Below are 13,847 nucleotides of genomic sequence, written 5' to 3' on the forward strand. Positions count from 1 at the left end.
CTTGCACCATTTTTGGCCCGTATTTGCCCCATAGCTCCGCCGGTATCCAAGATATCGCCACACTTTCTTCTGGCCATGGCTAGATGGCACTTGTGGCTAGATTTCTTCCATGCACTACTAATCGCTACCATGTCTGTGGCCGGAGCTATTCACGAAAGCGCCTCGCGCATTTGGTCGGGTTTTTGGTCTAACTTGCACCATTTTTGGCCCGTATTTGCCCCATAGCTCCGCCGGTATCCAAGATATCGCCACACTTTCTTCTGGCCATGGCTAGATGGCACTTGTGGCTAGATTTCTTCCATGCACTACTAATCGCTACCATGTCTGTGGCCGGAGCTATTCGACGAACAACCATCGCATTTACCTAGGTACTTTTTCGGGTTTTTGGTCTAACTTGCACCATTTTTGGCCCGTATTTGCCCCATAGCTCCGCCGGTATCCAAGATATCGCCACACTTTTTTCTGTCCATGGCTAGACGGCACTTGTGGCTAGATTTCTTCCATGCACCACTAATCGCTACCATGTCTGTGGCCGGAGCTATTCACGAAAGCGCCTCGCGCACTTGGTCGGGTTTTTGGTCCAACTTGCACCATTTTTGGCCCGTATTTGCCCCATAGCTCCGCCGGTATCCAAGATATCGCCACACTTTCTTCTGGCCATGGCTAGATGGCACTTGTGGCTAGATTTCTTCCATGCACTACTAATCGCTACCATGTCTGTGGCCGGAGCTATTCACGAAAGCGCCTCGCGCATTTGGTCGGGTTTTTGGTCCAACTTGCACCATTTTTGGCCCGTATTTGCCCCATAGCTCCGCCGGTATCCAAGATATCGCCACACTTTCTTCTGGCCATGGCTAGATGGCACTTGTGGCTAGATTTCTTCCATGCACTACTAATCGCTACCATGTCTGTGGCCGGAGCTATTCGACGAACAACCATCGCATTTACCTAGGTACTTTTTCGGGTTTTTGGTCTAACTTGCACCATTTTTGGCCCGTATTTGCCCCATAGCTCCGCCGGTATCCAAGATATCGCCACACTTTTTTCTGTCCATGGCTAGACGGCACTTGTGGCTAGATTTCTTCCATGCACCACTAATCGCTACCATGTCTGTGGCCGGAGCTATTCACGAAAGCGCCTCGCGCACTTGGTCGGGTTTTTGGTCCAACTTGCACCATTTTTGGCCCGTATTTGCCCCATAGCTCCGCCGGTATCCAAGATATCGCCACACTTTCTTCTGGCCATGGCTAGATGGCACTTGTGGCTAGATTTCTTCCATGCACCACTAATCGCTACCATGTCTGTGGCCGGAGCTATTCACGAAAGCGCCTCGCGCACTTGGTCGGGTTTTTGGTCCAACTTGCACCAATTTTGGCCCGTATTTGCCCCATAGCTCCGCCGGTATCCAAGATATCGCCACACTTTCTTCTGGCCATGGCTAGATGGCACTTGTGGCTAGATTTCTTCCAAGCACCACTAATCGCTACCATGTCTGTGGCCGGAGCTATTCGACGAACAACCATCGCATTTACCTAGGTACTTTTTCGGGTTTTTGGTCTAACTTGCACCATTTTTGGCCCGTATTTGCCCCATAGCTCCGCCGGTATCCAAGATATCGCCACACTTTTTTCTGTCCATGGCTAGACGGCACTTGTGGCTAGATTTCTTCCATACATCACTAATCGCTACCATGTCTGTGGCCGGAGCTATTCACGAAAGCGCCTCGCGCACTTGGTCGGGTTTTTGGTCCAACTTGCACCATTTTTGGCCCGTATTTGCCCCATAGCTCCGCCGGTATCCAAGATATCGCCACACTTTCTTCTGGCCATGGCTAGATGGCACTTGTGGCTAGATTTCTTCCATGCACCACTAATCGCTACCATGTCTGTGGCCGGAGCTATTCGACGAACAACCATCGCATTTACCTAGGTACTTTTTCGGGTTTTTGGTCCAACTTGCACCATTTTTAGCTTATAAGCTTATGAGAAGATCTATCCATATCTGTGTTACAATTGAAGATCAATTGGAAACTGACCGAGTTATAAGCATGCAAAGTGGCAAAATGAGAAATTTTTTTTTTTTGAAAAACCGAGAAAATTTTAAGTCTTTGTATCTCGAATAACATTTGACACAGACAACTTAGCACATCGGCGTAGAATAACTTTTGGTAGTTTATAAGCAGATCTATCCATATCTGTTTTACAATTGAAGATCCATTGGAAACTGACCGAGTTATAAGCATGCAAGTGACAAAATGAGGATTTTTTTGTAAAAATCGAGAAAATCTTTTATAAAAGAAAAAATAAGAATCGAGAAAATAAGATTTTAAAAACATTAAATGTACTGGAAAGAAGTTTTCATTCCTACCGACAACAATTAAAGCGCAGCGGAATATAATTCGTTTATTTCTTTCATCACATTGCTTACATTTGGACCCAATCGGCTCAATCGTCCTTCACTTGCTTGGTATGTGATAATATGTGTAATTATCATGCACATTAACGATATCGTACACCGGAACGTTCCGGTGTAAAATACAATTCAATTTTAATGCCATGCGGAAAATGTGCCGAACTTGTCCGCTACACCTAATGAAAGCTTTATATTGTACCCAAACGAAAGCTTTACATCAAAAGCTCTGTGATGCGAGAGCTTTTCCATATGCATTGGAACCATTTGGAAAGCTTTACCGCCATTTGCATTGGGTGTGTAGTAAAAGTGATGTCAGTAAAAATGTCATCGCAGATTCATAACGTAATAATGTCGAATTATGCATATATTTTCGGCTCAACTGTCATTTATTGGGTTTGTTGACAATAATATATGCAATTGTGTGTGCACATAAATTTTTTTACCCATACGCGGAACCTTCCGGCGTAAATTGCAATTCAATTTAAGCCAATGTTTTAAATTGCATTTTGATTTCATCTTCATTACAGTATTCTACTTATTATGTGTGGAAGTGTGTGATACAATTAAATATACATTTAACAAATCGTGAAGTTTTCTGCAAGAATATGTGCAAAACTGTTTGTAATGGCAACCGTTCAAAATATGGGCGTGCGGTTTTTTTTTATTTAATTACATTAAATTGTATTTTATCAAATGAGCCCATTCAGGTGTTCCACCACTCTCTGTTGCTCTCTCGCACTGATTGATCGAATCGTTCCCATGCGAAAGAAAGGGAAGAAAAAATTTGATTTATTTTTTGTTAGTACTGTTTTAAATCGGATTTTGGTCGGCTGTTATAATCATTGATTGTGGAAAATTGGTTGAAATAAAGTTTGATAGAAAAGAAATAATTTAATTTAATTTATTATAATTTAATTTATGATAAATTAATTTATTTTATTTTAATTTAATTTAATTTAATTCCATAACATTTCATTTCATTTCATATCATTTCATATCATTTCATATCATTTCATATCATTTCATATCATTTCATATCATTTCATATCATTTCATATCATTTCATATCATTTCATATCATTTCATATCATTTCATATCATTTCATATCATTTCATGTCATTTCATGTCATTTCTTGTCGTTTCATGTTGTTTCATGTCATTTCATGTCATTTCATGCACAGCAATATCGCGCGCGCGCAAGCATGCTCACTCCCACAGCAACAGCTAATCGAACATATGGCACCACCCCCACCCACAAAAAAACACACCGGCAACAGCTGTTGATACGGTGCGCGCTCCGTTTGCCTTAGCGCGGTATCGATGTGAAAAAAAGGGAAGCAAAGGTTTGATTTATTTTTTGTTAATACTGTTATAAATCGGATTTTGGTCGGTTGTTATGATCATTGGTTGTGTAGAATTGATTGAAATAAAGTTTGTTAGAAAAAAAATAATTTAATTTAATTTATTACAATTTATTTTAATTTTATTAAAAACGAAATAATTTAATTTAATTTAATTTTATTTTATTCAATTTAATTTAATTGCACTTTATTTCAATTCATTTCATTCAATATCACGCGCCGCAATAACGCGCGCGCATAAATACGCACGCATGCAACCGCACGCAACAGCTGATCGAACATATGGCACAACCCCCACCCACAAAAAAAAACACCGGCAACAGCTGTTGGTACCGTGCGCGCTCCGTTTGCCTTAGCGCGGTATCGATGTGAAAAAAAGGAAAGCAAAGGTTTGATTTATTTTTTGTTAATACTGATATAAATCGGATTTTATTCGGCTGTTATGATCATTGATTGTGTAGAATTGATTGAAATAAAGTTTGTTAGAAATAAAATAATTTAATTTAATTTATTACAATTAATTTTCATTTTATTAAAAATGAAATAATTTAGATTAATTTAATAGAATTGAATGTAATTTAATTGCACTTTATGTCAATTCATTTCATTTCATTCAATACCACGCGCCGCAATAACGCGCGCGCATAAATACGCACGCATGCAACCGCACGCAACAGCTGATCGAACGTATGCCACCCACCCCCACCCACAAAAAAACAACACCGGCAACAGCTGTTGATACGGTGCGCGATCCGTTTGCCTTAGCGCAGTATCGATGTGAAAGAAAGGAAAGCAAAGGTTTGATTTATTTTTTGTTAATACTGATATAAATCGGATTTTATTCGGGTGTTATGATCATTGATTGTGTAGAATTGATTGAAATGAAGTTGAATAGAAAAAAAATAATTTAATTTAATTTATTATAATTTATTTTAATTTCCTTAAGAATGAAATAATTTAATTTAATTTAATAGAATTTAATTGAATTTAATTGCACTTTATTTCAATTCATTTCATTTAATTCAATATCACGCGCCGCAATAACGCGCGCGCATAAATACGCACGCATGCAACCGCACGCAACAGCTGATCGAACATATGGCACAACCCCCACCCACAAAAACACACACCGGCAACAGCTGTTGATACGGTGCGCGCTCCGTTTGCCTTAGCGCGGTATCGATGTGAAAGAAAGGGAAGCAAAGGTTTGATTTATTTTTTGTTAATAGTGATATAAATCGGATTTTGGTCGGCTGTTATGATCATTGATTGTGTAGAATTGATTGAAATGAAGTTGGATAGAAAAAAAATAATTTAATTTAATTTATTACAATTTATTTTAATTTTATTAAAAACGAAATAATTTAATTTAATTTAATTTTATTTTATTCAATTTAATTTAATTGCACTTTATTTCAATTCATTTCATTCAATATCACGCGCCGCAATAACGCGCGCGCATAAATACGCACGCATGCAACCGCACGCAACAGCTCATCGAACATATGGCACAACCCCCACCCACAAAAAAACACACCGGCAACAGCTGTTGATACGGTGCGCGCTCCGTTTGCCTTAGCGCGGTATCGACGTGAAAGAATGGGAAGCAAAGGTTTGATTTATTTTTTGTTAATAGTGATATAAATCGGATTTTGGTCGGCTGTTATGATCATTGATTGTGTAGAATTGATTGAAATAAAGTTTGTTAGAAAAAAAATAATTTAATTTAATTTATTACAATTTATTTTCATTTTATTAAAAATGAAATAAATTAGTTAAATTTAATAGCATTTAATTTAATTTAATTGCACTTTATTTCAATTAATTTCATTTAATTCAATATCACGCGCCGCAATAACGCGCGCGCATAAATACGCACGCATACAACCGCACGCAACAGCTGATCGAACGTATGCCATCACAACGCGACACCGTCAAGGTCAACAGCTGTTGGTACCGTGCGCGATCCGTTTGCCTTAGCGCGGTATCGATGTGAAGAAAAGGGAAGCAAAGGTTTGATTTATTTTTTGTTAATACTGTTATAAATCGTATTTTGTCGGCTGTTATGATCATTGATTGTGTAGAATTGATTGAAATGAAGTTGGATAGAAAAAAAATAATTTAATTTAATTTATTACAATTTATTTTAATTTTATTAAAAATGAAACAATTTATTTTAATTTAATATAATTTAATTTAATTTAATTGAAGTATATTTCAATTCATTTCATTTAATTCAATATAACGCGCCGCAATAACGCGCGCGCATAAATACGCACGCATGCAACCGCACGCAACAGCTGATCGAACGTATGCCACCACAACGCGACACCGTCAACAGCTGTTGGTATCGTGCGCGCTCCGTTTGCCTTAGCGTGGTATCGATGTGAACCGTGCCGCGGTCGAGGTTGAAATGAGCTCGTCCAGGTGGGTTTCCCCCACGCTCGCGTTTTCTCCCGCGCACTAATTGGTCGAAGCGTTCCCATACCGAAGAGAGGGAATGGCAAATGTTGGCTGAATTGTAAATGGTATGTCTGAAATCGGATATCCGCTTTAATAGCAATTAATATTTATTTTATTTAAAATTAATTACACTAAATGAAATTAATTTCACTGCAATGCACATAAGTTAGGTTAAATAGAATGTATGAAGGTGGTTTGAAATTATTTAATGTGAAATGTTAATAAATGTATTCATTTATTTAATTAATTATTGGAATTATAGTGAAGTGTATTAAATTGCATAAAATGAAATAATTGTTTAAATTTATTTATTCAATGAAGTGTTATGAAATGTGAAGAATGTAGTGTAATTTATATTGTTTTTTAATTTATTAAAAACCTAATGTAAACTTTTTTAATTACATTCAATGTAATGCAATGTAATTAAATTTCAATAAATTTAATTTAATTTAATTTAATTAATTTTAATTTATTTCAATTTATTTTAATTTACTTTAATTTAATTGAATTTAATTTAATGTAATTATACTTTTATTAAATTTAATTTTAATTTAATTTAATTGAATATAATTGAATTTATTTGAATTTAATTCAATTTATTTTATTTCAATTTAATTTAATTTAATTAAGTTTAATATAATTTAATTTAATTCCATAAGATTTCATTTCATGTCATTTCATGCACAGCAATATCGCGCGCTCGCGCATGCGCACTCGCACAGCAACAGCTGATCGACCGTATACCACCCCCACCGAAAATAAACATCACCGGCAACCGTCTCTTTTTTATCGTGCGCGCTCCTTCCCGCCTTAGCGCGGTATCGATGTGAACCGTACCACGGTCGAGGTTGAAATGAGCTCGTCCAGGTGGGTTTCCCCCACTCTCGCGCATGCGCACTCGCACAGCAACAGCTGATCGACCGTATACCACCCCCACCGAAAATAAACATCACCGGCAACCGTCTCTTTTCTATCGTGCGCGCTCCTTCCCGCCTTAGCGCGGTATCGATGTGAACCGTACCACGGTCGAGGTTGAAATGAGCTCGTCCAGGTGGGTTTCCCCCACTCTCGCGCATGCGCATGCGCACTCGCACAGCTGATCGATCGTATGCCCACCCCACCGAAAATAAACATCACCGGCAACCGTCTCTTTTTTATCGTGCGCGCTCCTTCCCGCGTTAGCGCGGTATCGATGTGAACCGTACCACGGTCGAGGTTGAAATGAGCTCGTCCAGGTGGGTTTCCCCCACTCTCGCACACGCGCTCGCGCGCTGGCTCAAGATTGGCCCGTTCCGCGGCGTACTAATACATGCTCATAAAAAGCGTCAAACCCGTTTCTCGCTTTGCGCGCAACGTGCACAAAGCGGAGAACGGGTTCGACACCACCGGCCCTCGTGTAGCGATAGGAAAACGTTTGCCGGTGTTTGTAAATATGCGTATTTTTTGCCGGATTTGAGCGTTCTGATTGGCTTGTAACGCTAGTATGGAAACGTAAACGCCCAGCGTGACGATTCGAGCGGGATGAAGCGATCTGAAACCCCAGGCGCGGGAACGGCTCATCCGAAAAGCGTTACATTAACGAAAATATATATTAAGACTAGCTTAAACTCCGGGCCCGGTAGATTACAGGGCTACGCACGATAAGGGGATGTAAGAAGATAGGGGATGTAAGAAGATAGGGGATGTGAGAAGATAGGGGATGTAAGAAGATAGGGGATGTAAGAAGATAGGGGATGTGAGAAGATAGGGGGTGTGAGAAGATAGAGGATGTGAGAAGATACTTTGACTACAAACATCTCGTTTCTACTAACATTGAAAAAAAACATCAACTTTGACTACAAACTTCGAGTTTCCACCAACTTTGACCAAAAACATCAACTTTGACCGAAATCGATGGTTTTGTAGCAACTTCGACTGTATTGAGTCATTTTCAACCAACATTGAACAAAATCATCAAAATTGACCAAAATCATCAACATTGACCAAAATCGATGGTTTTGTACCAACTTCGACTGTATTGTGTCATTGTTAACCAACCTTGACCAAAATCATCAACATTGACCAAAATCGATGGTTTTGTACCAACTTCGACTGTGTTGTGTCATTGTTAACCAACATTGATGAAAACCATCAATTTTGGCTACATACATCTAGTTTCTACCAACTTTGACCAAAACCATCAATTTTGACTACAAACATCTAGTTTCTACCAACATTGATGAAAACCATCAATTTTGACTACATACATCTAGTTTCTACCAACATTGATGAAAACCATCAATTTTAACTACATACATCTAGTTTCTACCAACGTTGATGAAAACCATCAATTTTGACTACAAACATCTAGTTTCTACCAACTTTGACCAAAACCATCAATTTTGACTACATACATCTAGTTTCTACCAACATTGATGAAAACCATCAATTTTGACTACAAACATCTAGTTTCTACCAACATTGATGAAAACCATCAATTTTGGCTACAAACATCTAGTTTCTACCAACTTTGGCTACAAACATCTAGTTTCTACTAACTTTGACCAAAAACATCAACTTTGGCTACAAACATCCATTTTCTATCAACTTTGACCAAAAACACCAACTTTGGCTACAAACATCCATTTTCTACTAACTTTGACCAAAAACACCAACTTTGGCTACAAACATCCATTTTCTACCAACTTTGACCAAAAACACCAACTTTGGTTACAAACATCTAGTTTCTACTAACTTTGACCAAAAACACCAACTTTGGCTACAATCATCTAGTTTCTACCAACTTTGACCAAAAACACCAACTTTGGCTACAAACATCTAGTTTCTACCAACTTTGACCAAAAACACCAACTTTGGCTACAAACATCTAGTTTCTACCAACTTTGACCAAAAACACCAACTTTGGCTACAAACATCCATTTTCTACCAACTTTGACCAAAAACACCAACTTTGGCTACAAACATCTAGTTTCTACTAACTTTGACCAAAAACACCAACTTTGGCTACAATCATCTAGTTTCTACCAACTTTGACCAAAAACACCAACTTTGGCTACAAACATCCATTTTCTACCAACTTTGACCAAAAACACCAACTTTGGCTACAAACATCTAGTTTCTACCAACTTTGACCAAAAACACCAACTTTGGCTACAAACATCTAGTTTCTACTAACTTTGACCAAAAACACCAACTTTGGCTACAATCATCTAGTTTCTACCAACTTTGACTAAAAACACCAACTTTGGCTACAAACATCTAGTTTCTACCAACTTTGACCAAAAACACCAACTTTGGCTACAAACATCTAGTTTCTACCAACTTTGACCAAAAACACCAACTTTGGCTACAAACATCTAGTTTCTACCAACTTTGACCAAAAACACCAACTTTGGCTACAAACATCTAGTTTCTACCAACTTTAACCAAAAACACCAAGTTTGGCTACAAACATCCATTTCCTACCAACTTTGACCAAAACCACCAACTTTGGCTACAAACATCCATTTTCTACCAACTTTGACCAAAAACACCAACTTTGGCTACAAACATCTAGTTTCTACCAACTTTGACCAAAAACACCAACTTTGGCTACATACATCTTGTTTCTACCAACTTTGACCAAAAACACCAACTTTGGCTACAAACATCTAGTTTCTACCAACTTTAACCAAAAACACCAACTTTGGCTACAAACATCCATTTTCTACCAACTTTGACCAAAAACACCAACTTTGGCTACAAATATCCATTTTCTACTAACTTTGACCAAAAACACCAACTTTGGCTACAAACATCTTGTTTCTACCAACTTTGACCAAAAACACCAACTTTGGCTACAAACATCTAGTTTCTACCAACTTTAACCAAAAACACCAACTTTGGCTACAAACATCTAGTTTCTACCAACTTTGACCAAAAACACCAACTTTGGCTACAAACATCTAGTTTCTACCAACTTTGACCAAAAACACCAACTTTGGCTACAAACATCCATTTTCTACTAACTTTGACCAAAAACACCAACTTTGGCTACAAACATCCATTTTCTACCAACTTTGACCAAAAACACCAACTTTGGCTACAAACATCTAGTTTCTACTAACTTTGACCAAAACCATCAACTTTGGTCACAAACATCTAGTTTCTACTAACTTTGACCAAAACCATCAGCTACATCCGCGTATGTAGAATGTGTGCGAGAATGTGTGCGATGCTATTGGCCGCAAACAATGTTCCTCTCTGTTTGCCACAACATTTTTTACTATTTCCAATGTTTTTACCTGCATTGGAACAGGTGGTTGAAAATGTTATGCACAGGTATTTTTATATCCGAAAAATAATCTGTTCAGTGCCCTTCTTCAAAAGAACGAATTGATGGACAAATTGAAATACATCTGAGCACATCGACGTAAAACAACTTATGGTAGCTAATGAACGGATCTATCCAAATCTCTGTTACAATTGAAGATCCATTGGAAACTGACCGAGTTATGGCAGGTGACAGAAAAAGCTTAGGTCGCGAATAACTTTTTTGTCCGACATCGGAGCACATGGTCGTGTAAGACTTTTAGCTTGCATTCATTGAGATCTATCCAAATCACAAAGAAAATCAAAAATCGGTTGATAAATGACTGAGATATGGGCAAAAAAGAGAAGTTGAAATGCGAACCGCGAGAAATCAGCCTGAAGGTAGGCAATTCGTATAAGCCATTCAATGAATTAGAAGTTACTTTTTCGAATAACATTTGACACGGACAACTTAGCACATCGGCGTAGAATAACTTTTGGTAGCTTATGAGAAGATCTATCCATATCTGTGTTACAATTGAAGATCCATTGGAAACTGACCGAGTTATGGCAGGTGACAGAAAAAGCTTAGGTCGCGAATAACTTTTTTGTCCGACATCGGAGCACATGGTCGTGTAAGACTTTTAGCTTGCATTCATTGAGATCTATCCAAATCACAAAGAAAATCCGAAATCGGTTGATAAATGACTGAGATATGGGCAAAAAAGAGAAGTTGAAATGCGAACCGCGAGAAATCAGCCTGAAGGTAGGCAATTCGTATAAGCCATTCAATGAATTAGAAGTTACTTTTTCGAATAACATTTGACACGGACAACTTAGCACATCGGCGTAGAATAACTTTTGGTAGCTTATGAGAAGATCTATCCATATCTGTGTTACAATTGAAGATCCATTGGAAACTGACCGAGTTACGGCAGGTGTCAGAAAAAGCTTAGGTCGCGAATAACTTTTTTGTCCGACATCGGAGCACATGGCCGTGTACACTTTTAGCTTGCATTCATTGAGATCTATCCAAATCACAAAAAAAAATCCAAAATCGGTTGATAAATGACTGAGATATGGGCAAAAAAGAGAAGTTGAAATGCGAACCGCGAGAAAACAGCCTGAAGGTAGCCAATTCGTATAAGCCATTCAATGAATTAGAAGTTACTTTTTCGAATAACTTTTTCCACAGACATCTGAGCACATCGACGTTGAACAACTTATGGTAGCTAATGAGCAGATCTATCCAAATCTGTGTTACAATTGAAGATCCATTGGAAACTGACCGAGTTATAAGCATCCAAAGTGGCAAAATGAGAAATTTTTGTTTGAAAAACCAAGAAAATTTTAAGTCTTTGTATCTCGAATAACATTTGACACAGACAACTTAGCACATCGGCGTAGAATAACTTTTGGTAGCTTATGAAAAGATCTATCCATATCTGTGTTACAATTGAAGATCCATTGGAAACTGACCGAGTTATAAGCATCCAAAGTGGCAAAATGAGAAATTTTTTTTGGAAAAACCGAGAAAATTTTAAGTCTTTGTATCTCGAAAAACATTTGACACACACAACTTAGCGCATCGGCGTAGAATAACTTTTTGTAGCTTATGAGAAGATCTATCCATATCTGTGTTACAATTGAAGATCCATTGGAAACTTACCGAGTTATAAGCATCCAAAGTGGCAAAATGAGAAATTTTTTTTGGAAAAACCGAGAAAATTTTAAGTCTTTGTATCTCGAATAACATTTGACACAGACAACTTAGCACATCGGCATAGAATAACTTTTGGTAGCTTATGAGAAGATCTATCCATATCTGTGTTACAATTGAAGATCCATTGGAAACTGACCGAGTTATAAGCATCCAAAGTGACAAAATGAGTATTCACGAAAGCGCCTCGCGCACTTGGTCGGGTTTTTGGTCCAACTTGCACCATTTTTGGCCCGTATTTGCCCCATAGCTCCGCCGGTATCCAAGATATCGCCACACTTTTTTCTGGCCATAGCTAGATGGCACTTGTGGCTAGATTTCTTCCATGCACCACGAAAGCGCCTCGCGCACTTGGTCGGGATTTTGGTCCAACTTGCACCATTTTTGGCCCGTATTTGCCCCATAGCTCCGCCGGTATCCAAGATATCGCCACACTTTCTTCTGGTCATGGCTAGATGGCACTTGTGGCTAGATTTCTTCCATGCACCACTAATCGCTACCATGTCTGTGGCCGGAGCTATTCGACGAACAACCATCGCATTTACCTAGGTACTTTCTCGGGTTTTTGGTCCAACTTGCACCATTTTTGGCCCGTATTTGCCCCATAGCTCCGCCGGTATCCAATATATCGCCACACTTTTTTCTGGCCATGGCTAGACGGCACTTGTGGCTAGATTTCTTCCATACATCACTAATCGCTACCATGTCTGTGGCCGGAGCTATTCGACGAACAACCATCGCATTTACCTAGGTACTTTTTCGGGTTTTTGGTCTAACTTGCACCATTTTTGGCCCGTATTTGCCCCATAGCTCCGCCGGTATCCAAGATATCGCCACACTTTCTTCTGGCCATAGCTAGATGGCACTTGTGGCTAGATTTCTTCCATGCACTACTAATCGCTACCATGTCTGTGGCCGGAGCTATTCACGAAAGCGCCTCGCGCACTTGGTCGGGATTTTGGTCCAACTTGCACCATTTTTGGCCCGTATTTGCCCCATAGCTCCGCCGGTATCCAAGATATCGCCACACTTTCTTCTGGTCATGGCTAGATGGCACTTGTGGCTAGATTTCTTCCATGCACCACTAATCGCTACCATGTCTGTGGCCGGAGCTATTCGACGAACAACCATCGCATTTACCTAGGTACTTTCTCGGGTTTTTGGTCCAACTTGCACCATTTTTGGCCCGTATTTGCCCCATAGCTCCGCCGGTATCCAATATATCGCCACACTTTCTTCTGGCCATGGCTAGACGGCACTTGTGGCTAGATTTCTTCCATACATCACTAATCGCTACCATGTCTGTGGCCGGAGCTATTCGACGAACAACCATCGCATTTACCTAGGTACTTTTTCGGGTTTTTGGTCTAACTTGCACCATTTTTGGCCCGTATTTGCCCCATAGCTCCGCCGGTATCCAAGATATCGCCACACTTTCTTCTGGCCATGGCTAGATGGCACTTGTGGCTAGATTTCTTCCATGCACTACTAATCGCTACCATGTCTGTGGCCGGAGCTATTCACGAAAGCGCCTCGCGCATTTGGTCGGGTTTTTGGTCTAACTTGCACCATTTTTGGCCCGTATTTGCCCCATAGCTCC

The 13,847-nt window shown here is 39.3% G+C and overlaps 1 long non-coding RNA gene across 4 annotated transcripts in view; it reads left to right on the plus strand.

Annotated features, from left to right (window-relative positions):
- LOC125773875 (uncharacterized) overlaps positions 1-12,049 on the plus strand; it is a 76,681-nt gene extending 64,632 nt beyond the window's left edge. For 2 of the 4 annotated variants that reach the window (XR_007420437.1, XR_007420435.1), the window contains one exon: positions 10,930-12,049. This is a non-coding gene — a long non-coding RNA (uncharacterized LOC125773875). The remainder of the gene's footprint in view (positions 1-10,929) is intronic. The other 2 variants (XR_007420436.1, XR_007420438.1) reach the window with 2 other exon arrangements.
- Positions 12,050-13,847: the final 1,798 nt, after the last annotated feature.

This window comes from Anopheles funestus (genome assembly GCF_943734845.2).
Source record: "Anopheles funestus chromosome X unlocalized genomic scaffold, idAnoFuneDA-416_04 X_unloc_6, whole genome shotgun sequence".
Taxonomy (NCBI): domain Eukaryota; kingdom Metazoa; phylum Arthropoda; class Insecta; order Diptera; family Culicidae; genus Anopheles; species Anopheles funestus.